General features: G+C 28.7%; 1 protein-coding gene across 6 annotated transcripts in view; it reads right to left on the bottom strand.

Annotated features, from left to right (window-relative positions):
* The window catches only part of Grik2 (glutamate ionotropic receptor kainate type subunit 2), a 639,398-nt gene that overhangs the window by 175,974 nt on the left and 450,068 nt on the right, over positions 1-13,356 (bottom strand). The gene's annotated exons all lie outside the window — the stretch shown is intronic.

The raw sequence follows: 13,356 nt of genomic DNA on the forward strand, positions 1-13,356 counted from the left end.
ACATACATGCTGAATTCACTACTTTTCCTATGGCTTTTTGTACTTATGTTTCTTGTATTCCAATAGAAATAGAACATTAACAGCTAACCAGTGGTGTTGTCTAATATGCTAATGAGATTCAGAACACGGTGACCTCCTTTCAGCCTTATTAATACAGTGTACATCATAAACTGGGCAAATAGACTCTTAACAGAAAAGATTACAACCTCATAAAAATATGTAGCTTCAAAATTGTGACTCAAAACCTTCATAACTCATCTATCACAAGCACTGATCATTTGTAAATCCTAAATATATAATTCCTTTTTTACAATAAATACAAAGTAAATTATCTACTACTTTATAAAAATCCCTTTTGAAAAACATAATAATATTAATGAAATCGAGATTTATTTAAAACTAAATCATAACTTGCCAGTATAAAATAGAAAGCTGCTTGCATGTTTTTTACCCCCTACATTTCTAATTACCTTATAAGTTTTAAAGCATATAGGAAAATGTTTTCTCAAATGAGTATCTTTCTAAAAATTTAATAACAAAACTTGATTTTCAAGTCAAGCTCATAAACAAGTAATAACTCATAGTCCTAAAACCACAGATTTTAAAATGAAATCCCATAATTAAATTTAAATTATACTCATTCTTAAAATTGAAATTATTATAATTTAAGACATTTCCTAATAATCTTATATAAAACTTTGTTGGTGGAGCTGGGATTGTGGCTCAGTGGTACAGCGCTCGCCTAGTACGGGCGGGACCCAAGTTCAATCCTCAGCACCACATAAAAATAAAATAAAAATAAAAGACATTGTGTCCACTGAAAACTAAAAATAAATATTAAAAAAATTCTCTCTCTCTCTTTGTTAAAAAAACAAAACTTTGTTGGTTAACAATAAAATCACTAAGTCATAAATTGTCATTTTTTGTACTCCTGTGTTCTAGGATATTTTGCAATTTGGCTACTTACCAATATTATTAAAATCTAATAAATAAATAAATAAATGTGATAGGATCTCATTTTTCCATGTACATCAGCAAAATAAGCATTTATGGCAATTCTATGAGGTATCAGGTGCAAGGATGATAATTAGTCTTGTTATACATTATTTAATCTACATCATATGTGTATAATGAAGATAAAAAATTGAAATGAACTCATGTTAGAGCAATCCTTTACACACTTGATTTGGCAGAAGATTAATTGACTGGATATTAATAAAGAACCTATAATAAAAAATAATAGATTTTTCATAGCCAAAATGTTGGGGAAATGTTGAGTTAAATCAACCTAATCAATTTCTCTATTGCAAAACCTTTTAGTCATTTGTTAATAGTGAATCCCAACGGAAGAATCTAATACCTAGTTTTCCTGACCTTATTTAATTATGAATTTTCCCCCTCAGATATTAGAAAAAAATTCCTAAGAATATGGCCCAGGACAAGAAGGAAATATAAAATATAAAATATTTGCATTTATTTTTCATAATTTTTAAAACAATTTTCATAAACTTATTTTTAAAGAAGGATGGTTTAAAATAACAAACAAGGAAAAAATAACCAGACTGTTTAGAGGCAGGCTTTCTAACAATAGATGTCAAAAAGGGGAACACTTCAAAAATGGACATTTTAAATTAAAAATTTGAAATAATTACATGTTGGTAAAACCTTACTTCACAATTTAATGACTTCCTGTAGTAGTCATTGCCAATTACATACCCAGTAGGATCAAATTTCTAATCTTGAAGAATTGGGGTTACAATACACCCTAATGAAAAAAAGTGTTGTCCAAACTCTTTTTCAGCTAGTGTTAATCAGGCAAAATGATTCTAGATTATGAGATATAGATAGAAGAATAATTTTTCTTCTAAATATAAAAGCAATGACTTCTATGTTTTATAATTCTCCTTTCCCCCTCCTTCCTGCCCTGAAATACATATAGGACATCTGGTATGCAATGGTCATCTTGCAACCATGAGGCTGAAAACCTCATGCAAATAGTAGTGTAGCAGGTAGATAGAAGATTCCAGATTCCTTTTCTCTGTCTTCCTTCCTAAGCTAGGGTTGGATCCCAGGGTCTTGTGCATACTACCATTGAACTACATCCCGCAGTCCTCATATTCTTTCATATTATGCTTCACAATTGTTTCAATCTTGCCCTACATATTTTAATACAATGAGAAAAAATATACCTATTCATTTAAGTAATTGTTGGCCATGCATTTTTATTATCCACAAGTTGCCTATTTCTACTAAAACAGATTCATTACTTTTAAAGAAAAAAATCAATGTTTATAATATTGTTAATATTGCTACAAAATATCTTAGAAAACTTTATTCATTTTAGGATTTTGATTGAAAATTATATGGAACAGAGACTATGGAGTTAAAGTTCTCTACCATAGTGGTAAAAGATCAATAATTCAGAAACTTTTAATATCTACAATGATTCATTTCATAATTTAATCATATAAAGTATTCCTGATGTATTATTTTGTTTTTTCTATAATTTTTTTTTTGTGGTGCTAGAGATTGAACCCCACAGCCATGCCAAGCAAATGCTAGAGTCACATCCCCAGTCCTCCATAGATATCTGCATATGCAGTTAACATAAAATGTTGTGATTAATTGTTTACATATTACATTATTTTTATGAGCAAGAGGGAAAATTGACATTTACTTACTTCAAAAGTTCTAAATATCTCAATAAAAACCCAACTTTTTAACTTTGTTTTAAATGTTTTTCATGGTCTTGCCATTGTCTTCTAGTCTTCTCACACATACTGCATACTGTATGTAAACTGATTGCCCCGGACTACTGTTTATTCACATTTCCATTCATGTGAATGCATTACATAACCACATTAATGATACCCTGAAGTCTCCTCATAACTGATTGTGACAGCCAATTTTGCACCTATTTCCCCAACTCTGCATTCAGTGACACTGCATTGGTAACTTGATATTGGCCATAGTGGGAATACTTAACCATTATTAATGGCAAACACTACAAACCAAAGCATCTTTACTTCCACAGATAATTATTAAACAATTACCCTCATATCACTGAACAATACAGAAAATTCAGTTTTAAGCCTTATTATTATTTCATAAATAATTCATTAATTAATTTTCACATTAATTGTTAGATTTAGCAACATAAAGTAACCAGATCTTAATCAGTGAATTATTTCACAGGAACATTGTAATAATATGCTATTGAACATATTATTTATAGATCTAAATGGATTGAAAGGGCTTAATGAAATGGTAACAATGATTATTTCCATTGACTTATGATTTATTAATGAAAACAAATTTAAATTGTGAATAAACAACTAAAAAAATAAAATAATGAACATCTTCAAAACCTAGGACTTCCTGCTGACTTATTTCAAATTTACATTTGTAATAGAAAATCAGCTTTATCAATAAGCTGATTGCTATCCTTAAAAACACATTTAAAGTAAAATTGATTCAATGGGGCACTGACAAATTAGTTAAAGTATGTATTTAGTCTACCCAAAATTGCTTTTCAGTGTTATGAGATTTAAAAAATCTTTATTGTAATCATCTAGTGATAATTTTAGCTCTTTTTTAATGTAATATTATTGGTTGCTCTAAAATTCAAGTAATTTTATATGTCAAAGTAAAAGAAAAGTGTAATTCTACTCTCAAACTAGAATCCACTTTTTAAATTATACAAAGGCTTTTACATCATTCCATTGCATGAATATCAGTAACAGTTTTTTTCTAAAACATCCATTTCCCTAATCAAATTAAATCGAGTGGCTTTAAATTGAGAATACTAAGGAAAATGGCTCACATATCAATGTTGCATAAGAAAACATAGATTTGTCCTATCAATGCCCTATTAATTTATTTTTCACCAAGTTAGTTTTTCCAAGTAAAGTACCAAACATTAAAAAAGAATTACTTTAAATAAACATGAGCATAATTTACATTTAAAAAATGCTTTCTTAGACTTACAGATCAGAAGCAAGTGGTTAGCTTGCAATGCACTTGCTAAGGATTATAAAAGCAGTAAGTCCAGAATTAAAAGGCTCAAGGCAGACTTTCTGCAGATCAGTCAGGTGGTCATGTGGTATCTAATACTGAAAAATGAAACAAACTATGCCTTTTTAAAAAAAATGGACACTCAAAAAGTAAGTGATGTTATCAGTAAGAACTTGAAGCTAGCATTGGAAAGGTAACATTTCATTTTTAAGCATCACTTGGACATTTAAATTAATTAATATGCAGATTTAACTAGTATGCAGTTAGCGGGACTATATCAAAAGTAGCAAACTTGAGCAACCACAACATGCAAGGCACAAAGGGCTTTTTTACTAATAAAAATTTAACTATAAAATTTATTTTTATAAGTAATTTCACAAAATTTAATAATTAATAAAATGTTGGAAATTGTTTTGGAAAATATAGACACTCTTTTATTAAACAAATTAATAAAATATTTTGAAATTATATGTGTACACTACATATGCATTTCACTACATATAAAAACTGAAGTATGTTTGGAAATCATTCACTAATTTTATTTAAACTAAAATATCCAAATTAACAATCATCAAAATAAATAACTTAAAATATTTGATAGGTAGATTTAAAACATTATTTGTAGTATGTGTCTAATTTTTAAAAATTAGAAGTCCTAAATAATAATTAAAATAGTAATTTGAATATTTTACAATTAACATATATTTTCAAATGGGAATCTCATTTTTACATCTCCATATACAAGTAAAATTTCAATTTTTGTCTTTTGTAAAATTACTTTAGTGTACAAGTTTCCAAAGCATCTTCAGTCTAGTGAATTACTAAACTTATGTTGATATATACCCCCCAACACCCTCCATTGTCATTACCAGTAATAGTAAGGGAAGTAGGGAAACACTTACCTAATTTTATTATGCTAAAATAATATTCAGGTGCATATTCTGAACCAACTTAGATGACAGTTGTAGCCCTATTCTGTTTATAATGTTTATCATGCCAGTAACATTGAAAACCCTACAATTTCACCTTTGCTTCAAATATTAAGTCTGTTAATATAATAGGAAAATCTATTTTAAATTCATTAACCTCATTTTATCATCTCAGATATAGTAAGAAACAGGAGTACATAGGATGTAAAATGTTTTGAAATAATTTAGGATCATGCATTTTCACAAAAAATAGCAGGAAACCATTATATCTACCCTGGGGGACAAAAATCACCTTTACTGTAAGTTACAAGGTACTTGCACTAAAAGTTGTTTTCAATTTAATGCACATTGAGTGAAATAGAAATAATCACTATAGTTTAAAAGGCATATGCACACTATGACTTCATTAATAATTCTTTTATCATAAAAAATGTAAGGTTAATTTGGGGGCTTCCAAATAAAATTTCAAAAATAGGTGTCAAATTAACAAATTTGCAACAGAAATCAACTTACCATGTTAGGTTGTCCCTTATTATGCAAGGGTTAACTAGGAATATTTAAAATTATAGATATTTAAAAAATCAATGGAATAGTTTATTTTATAATCTGTTTTATCAATTCTATTTATGTTATAAATAGTATCCAAATATATGGGCATTCTTATTACTATTTGAGAGATTCATATTTTTTCTAAAAAACAATCTTTCTTTTCTCATATGTGTATATATACATATGTGTGTATATATATATATATATATATATATATATATATATATACACACACACACACATATATATCTATGGACTCAACAGGATTGATAAGAAAACAATTCAACCTGAATGATGTAATTATGTAATGGAATGTAAAAAAAATTATAGCAATTACGGTGTTGTGACATGCTCTAATGAATGAAGTTGCATTGGTTGATGATATTGTATCTACTACTCATTAATTATTTGGATAGAGTGCATTATTTTACTTAATAGGAAAAAAATAAAATCATAAATTACCAAAGTTTTGTCCATACATTTTCATGTAATATCGATGAGACTTCTCTCACATCTATAAATCATGGGGGAAAAAATCAAAATAATACCAAGTAGCATTTGTGTCCTCAGAAAAACTCTGCAGTGGTTCTATTCTTTTATTACATGCAACCATTAAATTTCAGGAAAAGAAAGTTAGGATTTCCAGAGAATAGTTTTATAAGGCAACAATGGCTTACTAAAGTCTTCTGTCTAGATGCCCAACTGATAGGGTGTTTCTTATTTGCAGACTACAGAGAAAGACACACTTCTGCAGTGTTGCTAATTAAGGTAAATTTTACCCTGGAATTAGCTGTCATTGAAGAGCAATATTCTGTTAATATGTATTAGAAAAATTTAATAACATTCTTTTAAAAAAATTTGAAAGTAGCCAAAGTATTTTTCCCCTAAAATCTGAGGAAAAAGCAGAAGGTGAATTTAACATCATAGTCAAAACAAACCAAGTGATACAATTCCATTTTCTAAATGCTTTCTGTCTTTTAAGGTCTATTTTCTGTTCATTTAGAACATTCTTCCTTTCTATGGCAAATTAGAATTTTAAAATGCAACAATATTAATTTCAGACAAAGAGAAACTTCCTATAATCTCATTTGTGGGGTTGAGGGGAACAGAGGCTAAATGAAGCATATGTTATTTGTTCCATATATCCAATCATTAAAAATACACAGTGATTGAAAAAAAGAAAGTAGTCAAAAAATCTTTTAATAGTTCTCAAATATAACCTGGCTACTACTGACATGCAATATATACTAGTTTTCTTCTTTCTCTCTCTCAACAGCTTCCTCACATGCTCTATCATTCCCAGGAGAAGACAATATAGGAAAATATGCAACTGGGAGAACCTGAACACCAAAGACTCCACAGTCAAAGGACAGCTTTAAAACCTAACACAAATTTAGGGGCCATGTTTACCAGTAGAGAAAAAAAAAATGATCTATTTCTCTGAATTTCTCAAGATAATTGCCTTTCTAAGAGCTGTGCACTCTCATTATACAAACACAAACAGAAAACAAAACAATATCTAGTGAATGTTTTTTCACTGGTTTCCTGCACAAGACTCTACTGTTTCAAGGTACAAGTTCATGTTAAGCATTGGCCTTTCTTAGCCAGGCATTTAATATTTTTAAAAATCATAAAAGCACGATAAAACAAAATAACGGATTTTCCCAGGATAGTTTTAAATTAAGAAACTCTTTCTTACGTTGACTGAGAGGCCAAAAAGTTAAAGGAGAGCAGTTTTCTACTAAATATAGAAAAACAGAGGTACAACTTTATTTTGAGAATTAAGAGGGACAAACCTAAGCAGACAAGGTGGCTTCTCACAAGTGTTTCACAGTACTCTACACTCGTGTGAAATTTAGGTACCTGGAAACTACAAAATATAGAAGCTTATTGCTTTGTGGGGAAGAAGCTTATTGCTTATTGGGGAACAATGCTTGATCTTCCTTGTCTTTTTGACTCTCCAAAGACAACACAAAAATTACTTTCTTATGGTCCAAAAATAAATAAATTAAATTAAAGGATAGAATAAATGAAAAGGGAGAGAAACATCTATGGACATCATGGGAAACAACTGCCAAAAAAACCCACTGCACTACATTTTCTAAAATTTTCAAAGGAAAACATTCTTACAAGGGAGCAACATATCATCAAAATAGAGTGTGTTTTTTTTTTTGTGTGTGTGTGTGTGTACGCATGTATGCAAACAAAATCATAATAAATTCATTATGAACAGAGGTACCATTATGGTAGAAAATATAACAATTTAATATGCATTAAATTTCAAAGGTTTAGCATGCTCTAATGTCTTAATGTTTCTTTATGCACTGTAAATTATTATAACTGGTATCTGTGATTTAATGAGGTAGACATTGTGCAACTTCTAATTGGAAACAAAGCACCAAAGCATGACTATAGTTCTCAAAAGCTCCCTGGCTAAGATATTTATCCAGGGGACACACTTAATGACTAAAGAAAGGCAGACTTTTGGCTGCCAGGAGGCTTTGGTCTCAATTCTGGTAAAGGCGCAGTGAAAGCCATAGAGGGGAATGACTCATTTATAGAATCTGGAAAATAAAAATGGGTTATCACTATTCTGCATTTTTACTTGATTTTGCCTAACAATCAAGAAAAATTAAATTGGGGACTAGAGATGTAGCTCAGTGGTAGAGCACTTGCTTAGCATGTATGAGATCCTGGGTTCAATCCCAGTACCTCGTTTGGAAAAATAATTTGGACAGAGATTTAAAAACATGCAAAAGATATTCAAAAAACAATTATCCTTAAAATGCCAACAAGCATTTAATAACAGTATTATAAAAAAATAAACCCCTTTAATCTTAAATTATCTTTGTATTACTCAATTTTTGTCTCAATTCATTTGTTCTTGTAAGGGTCTAGCCTAATTATAAAATTGAGAGATGAAAATATACTTATTTTTCCCTTCAGATTATTGAGATTCTCTTTTTTGTCCAGACACATAATTTAAGTCAAGACCTCTAATGCCTGAATTATCTAGATAATATTTTAATCAGAGCTGAAAATATGTCATTGATTCAACTTGGTTTCATTTGGTTTGGTTTCACTGTGATTCAAACTAAGAATGTTCACTTTATGAAAACCACTAAAAGGAAAGATGCACATTATTTTATGATAGATTTACCATACAACAATTGAGAAAAAAATGTCATTCAATCTAGAGTAGCCTCACTACCTCTGAAAACATTTTAGTCTACAGTTTGAAAGTTCATTTAATTTAAATCTGTGTTGACTTAGGTGTATTATTTGGAGAAATACTTTTAATACATAATCAATTTTAATAATTTTCACATGTGTGAAAGGCATATTAGTAGAAAAGCACTTACTAAAACCAAATTTTAAGCAAGTTCTAGGAAAATTGCTAAATGGATAGAGTTATAATACATGGGCTTCTCTGTAATTTACTTCAATAGAAAATATGACACCAAAAATAAAAATATGATATATACATAAAATCATATTATAGAAAACTAAAAATTAAATTGTTTTCTAAGAAGTTGGCAAGTTGATGGCATAGGCCTATACAACAAAATTGGCATTTCATTTTAATGTGACAATTGTCTTTTGACAGCAGATTAGTTTAACATTGAACCTCCCACCAAAACAGTTATCCATTTCTAACTGCATAATAATTCATTGCTAACCTTCACTGTATATTAAATGTCACCCATCATTGTGACAGGACTATAAAAGCTACTGCACACTAGTCGGGCGCCAAGATCAAAGCTGTTAATGCAAGCATGTTGGACATGGTTTTCTGAAGTCATTTAAACCATCAGAAACACTATGTTTTGAATGTCTTTACTTCTGAGCTCCAAGGAAATACAGAATATTTAAGAAAGTATTAGGACTCTGTAGGCAACAGCCTACATGTCAAAACTGTTCTGGTGAACACTAAAATAGTAAATCCTTGAGCAGAGCTGCAAGACTGTCCTCTACTGCCTAATCCAAAATCAAAAATAGGTTGTAGTCTAATATTCTAAAAATCATGTAAGGAAATTCAGCACAAAACACACAGCAATTCCTATATTCTTTCAACTTAGTAAAACTAATGCTACATATTTAACACATTGAATAATCTTTGATTTGCTAGGTAAGAATGGAGTAGTTAACACTGTTTGGATTTTACTTTTTTCCTATATTTGATCATATTAAGTTGTTCAATTAAACCCTATAAAAACTTTGGTGTTATAGTGTTCTTATCAACTTTGATATAATATTATTTTTCTTGTTATAGTTTATTTGTACTTAATTTTAAAATGTCAGTGTCGGAAAAATATGCAAATTTCTGATAGGCCTAATAAATAATTGTTAAGATTGTATCAATCCTGTTGGCAAAAAATAAATGTTCCATTATTCACTTCTTTTAGTTTTGGTCTTTCTTTATTGATCTCTGTATAATGAACTACTAAGAACCCTGAACCAAGATTTGCATGCAGAATTTCAGGGCAACCCTGGATGTCATGGAGATATCTATGAATAAAAGAAAACTAAAAAATAAATAAGTAATTAAAATACCCTCTCTAATATCTATAAAAATGTAAATGGACTCATTTTTATAAACAGTATCCATATCTGTAGTACCTGTTGTTCAATATAGAGAATATTTGAAGCAAGGTGAAAAGTACCTCTTGTCAGTATAAAGAGTGGGTGCCCTAAGCAGCCTTTTATATATGACTAACTGCCATCTACATAAAAATATATCTAGGTCAAAGAAAAACAGAAAGGAAGAGGGGGAAAGATTTAGGGAAAAATAAGTGCAAGCCCAGCATGGACAAGGCTTCTTTCTAATCCTGCCAAGAGCTCTGTTAGGATACTTGGGATAAAGGCATTCTATTTCTAGAATGCAATATCCCAAGCTCATCTTTTCTTTTAAATAAGTTCTAGCTAGTCATAGTAAGCATGCCAATTATGTCATTATGCTATAAGTAATAATACAACTGCTTGCAAGAGACCATATAATACAAAACTATACCAAGACAAAAAAATAAGGCCATTTATTTTTTTGAAAATGTTGGTTAAATCCGATTAAAGCATTTGTTAAGTATTCTTAGATGTGTAACTTATAAATTAAAGGTGAGGGGAAATATTTCAAAGTCATCACTAAACCTAGGTACTTTTAAATCTAGCTTAGAAACATGAATTCTAGACTTAGTATTGGTTCTTAATTTGTCATAGAATTAATATTGTTGAACTGTAATAGAATAGACCTTCAATAAGTTTAAAACCTAATAGTAATATAATGATAACTAATAATCTACCTAATGTCTTATTTCCTTTTTAGTTGTATGTTTCTCTCTAGTGAAACATATATTACAATTCATTTTCTAGGAAAACAGGATTGAAATTTATGGCATTCATAAAAAAATTAGGATGACTATATGTCTGTCCGTAAGTTTACTCAAGGGTAATATATTTTATATCAGCTTCATGGGCTAATTGTGAGATTGTTGATAAAAATAATACATCTGGTAGTGTTCTTGAACTTATTCACCTGGTAAAATTCTGACCATTATAGTAGCAAAGAGATACTTGTTGGATAAATTAAGGAATAGATGAAATAAAGGTTTTTAACATTTTGGGGGACCCTGATAAGTCCTTACTGGAGAATCAAAAAATTATTTGACTTATTGAGTGAGTGATTGGTGGAATAATAAAAACAAAGTGAAATCAGAAAAAAAAATGAAGATGTAGCTTGGTAGACAGAAAAATATAGAAAATTGATTATAACAATAATTGAAATAATATCAGATGATGACCAAAGCAAAAATAAAAATAATAGCAATTAAAGTTTTGACAGTATTTAAATCATTTACTATAGTTTTGAAAACTTTATTTTTGATATATTTTAGTTTTCATTTCAAAATGTGTTATGTAATATTCTAAACTTCAATATATCATAACAATATCTGAAGATGAATCCTGTTATTTTGACCTTTGCTTCTATGATTTTCAAGGAACATCAGATGCTTATCTAAGACTTCTTTAAAATGTAATTTTTCTTTTCTCTGTAATTGTCCAGGAGATAAAAAATATACATAAGGCTAAACAAAATACCAAATTTATTTTTATATCAATAATGACATCAATGACTTTTCTTTATATGATATGGCATAATTTTAACTGATGTATAAAAACAAAATACTACATTATTTGAAATTCTAAAAAGATGTATGATTCACTTCTAATTCAACTTATAAGTTCTATAATTAAAACTTGGACATTTTATCAAAATTTGTACCTCATAAACTCCTTTCATTCTAGCAAGAGTTCAATACCATGTCAAAATAGATTTTAATCATTTGAAATTCATTTGAATTTGGAGGTTTAGTTTAGAATTAAAATTGAATCTATTTTAATATTTTTCTTTTTACCTAAGTTTTTAGTTTTTATTTTCAAATTTGAAAATGTTTTTAAGAAGATATTTTAATATTGAGAATATGTAACGCATTCCACCATTATATATTTATTTAACAAGAGTAACTACATTATTGATTATTTCACATATGGTATTTAGCATTATTATTGGGTAGTATATCTACTAATTTCTCCTTAAATAAAGATTTTACCCTAAAAAAAGTATTTGTGATGGTTTGTTTTCACATTGTTTAATAAGTAGCTGGAGTAGATTCATTTTCAAATCCATTCATTTAATAATTAATAAAAATATACTGGTAACAAAATTAAAGTCACTAGAACATGGTGGAGCCCTTGAATTATGTTTTCAAATAGAATGACCTCGATTTATTTCTTTTATATAAATCGCTACAGGTTGCCATATTTATGTGCATATTAGCCAACACAGGTTACTACAATTTAATAATATTCCTTTTGGTGGTTTATGAAATTTGGACTTATAGAAATATTTTTTTAAATTAGAAAGTATATATATACACACACATACATATATTGATATGTCCCTATTAGGTATTAAAGCTGGGAAAGAAAAGAAATATTTTGGTATTTACTTTTGATTCTAAAGTCTCTGCTTAAGAGTTCCAAAAAACTACTGTTAGATTCAGCTACCTCAGAATTGTCTCAGGGCCCTTTCTCATTTATAGACTATTTACTTTTTGCCAATGTAATAAAGAAGAAGTGGATGCATGCAGACATCAAGAAAGGCTTTTTCCATATATTTGAGTCTTTTTAATTTTTTTTCTGTTTTACCTGTGTACTAAGGGAAGTGGTTGGTATTGGTCAATATAAAATGATATAATTGGTCTGAAGGTACTCAAAAATCAGAAGGCTTTTTTATTTTCATGCAATATAGAAAGAGTTGGAGTTAAAACGTTTATAAAGAAGCCTAAACTTCTACGGAATTTTAACAGGATCTGCCATACAGCTTCAAATACTATAAGTTACATAGTTCCAATGGATATTTTCTGGAAAATGCAAATAATAGTTCTCTGAAGTATTCAAATTTTAATATTGAACCAGTTATGCAAAACCAGATACACTTATATAATATTTGTGTATAAATATACCAAAAAAATGTCAAAATATAATTCCACATCGATAATTAATTTCATTCCTTTATAAACAGAATGAAAGGAATTTTTTTATTGTTAGAAAAAATACAAGACTTTATCAGAAAAAGAATAAGTTCATGGAAGGACAAACATCCTTAATGATAAAAATAATTTAAAATTATTTATTAAAAGAATTAGTATAATATGATTGAAAATAACAATTGTGTATTTAATATTGATTATAGGGCATGGAAGCATATGTAATTATACATCACAAGAATTTTTTCAATATGAAAAATTATACATAGAATTCTAACAGTTTTGATTCAAAACTATTCTTTTGATATTTAATAAACTAT

The sequence above is a fragment of the Ictidomys tridecemlineatus genome, chromosome 8, assembly GCF_052094955.1.
Source record: "Ictidomys tridecemlineatus isolate mIctTri1 chromosome 8, mIctTri1.hap1, whole genome shotgun sequence".
Lineage (NCBI taxonomy): Eukaryota > Metazoa > Chordata > Mammalia > Rodentia > Sciuridae > Ictidomys > Ictidomys tridecemlineatus.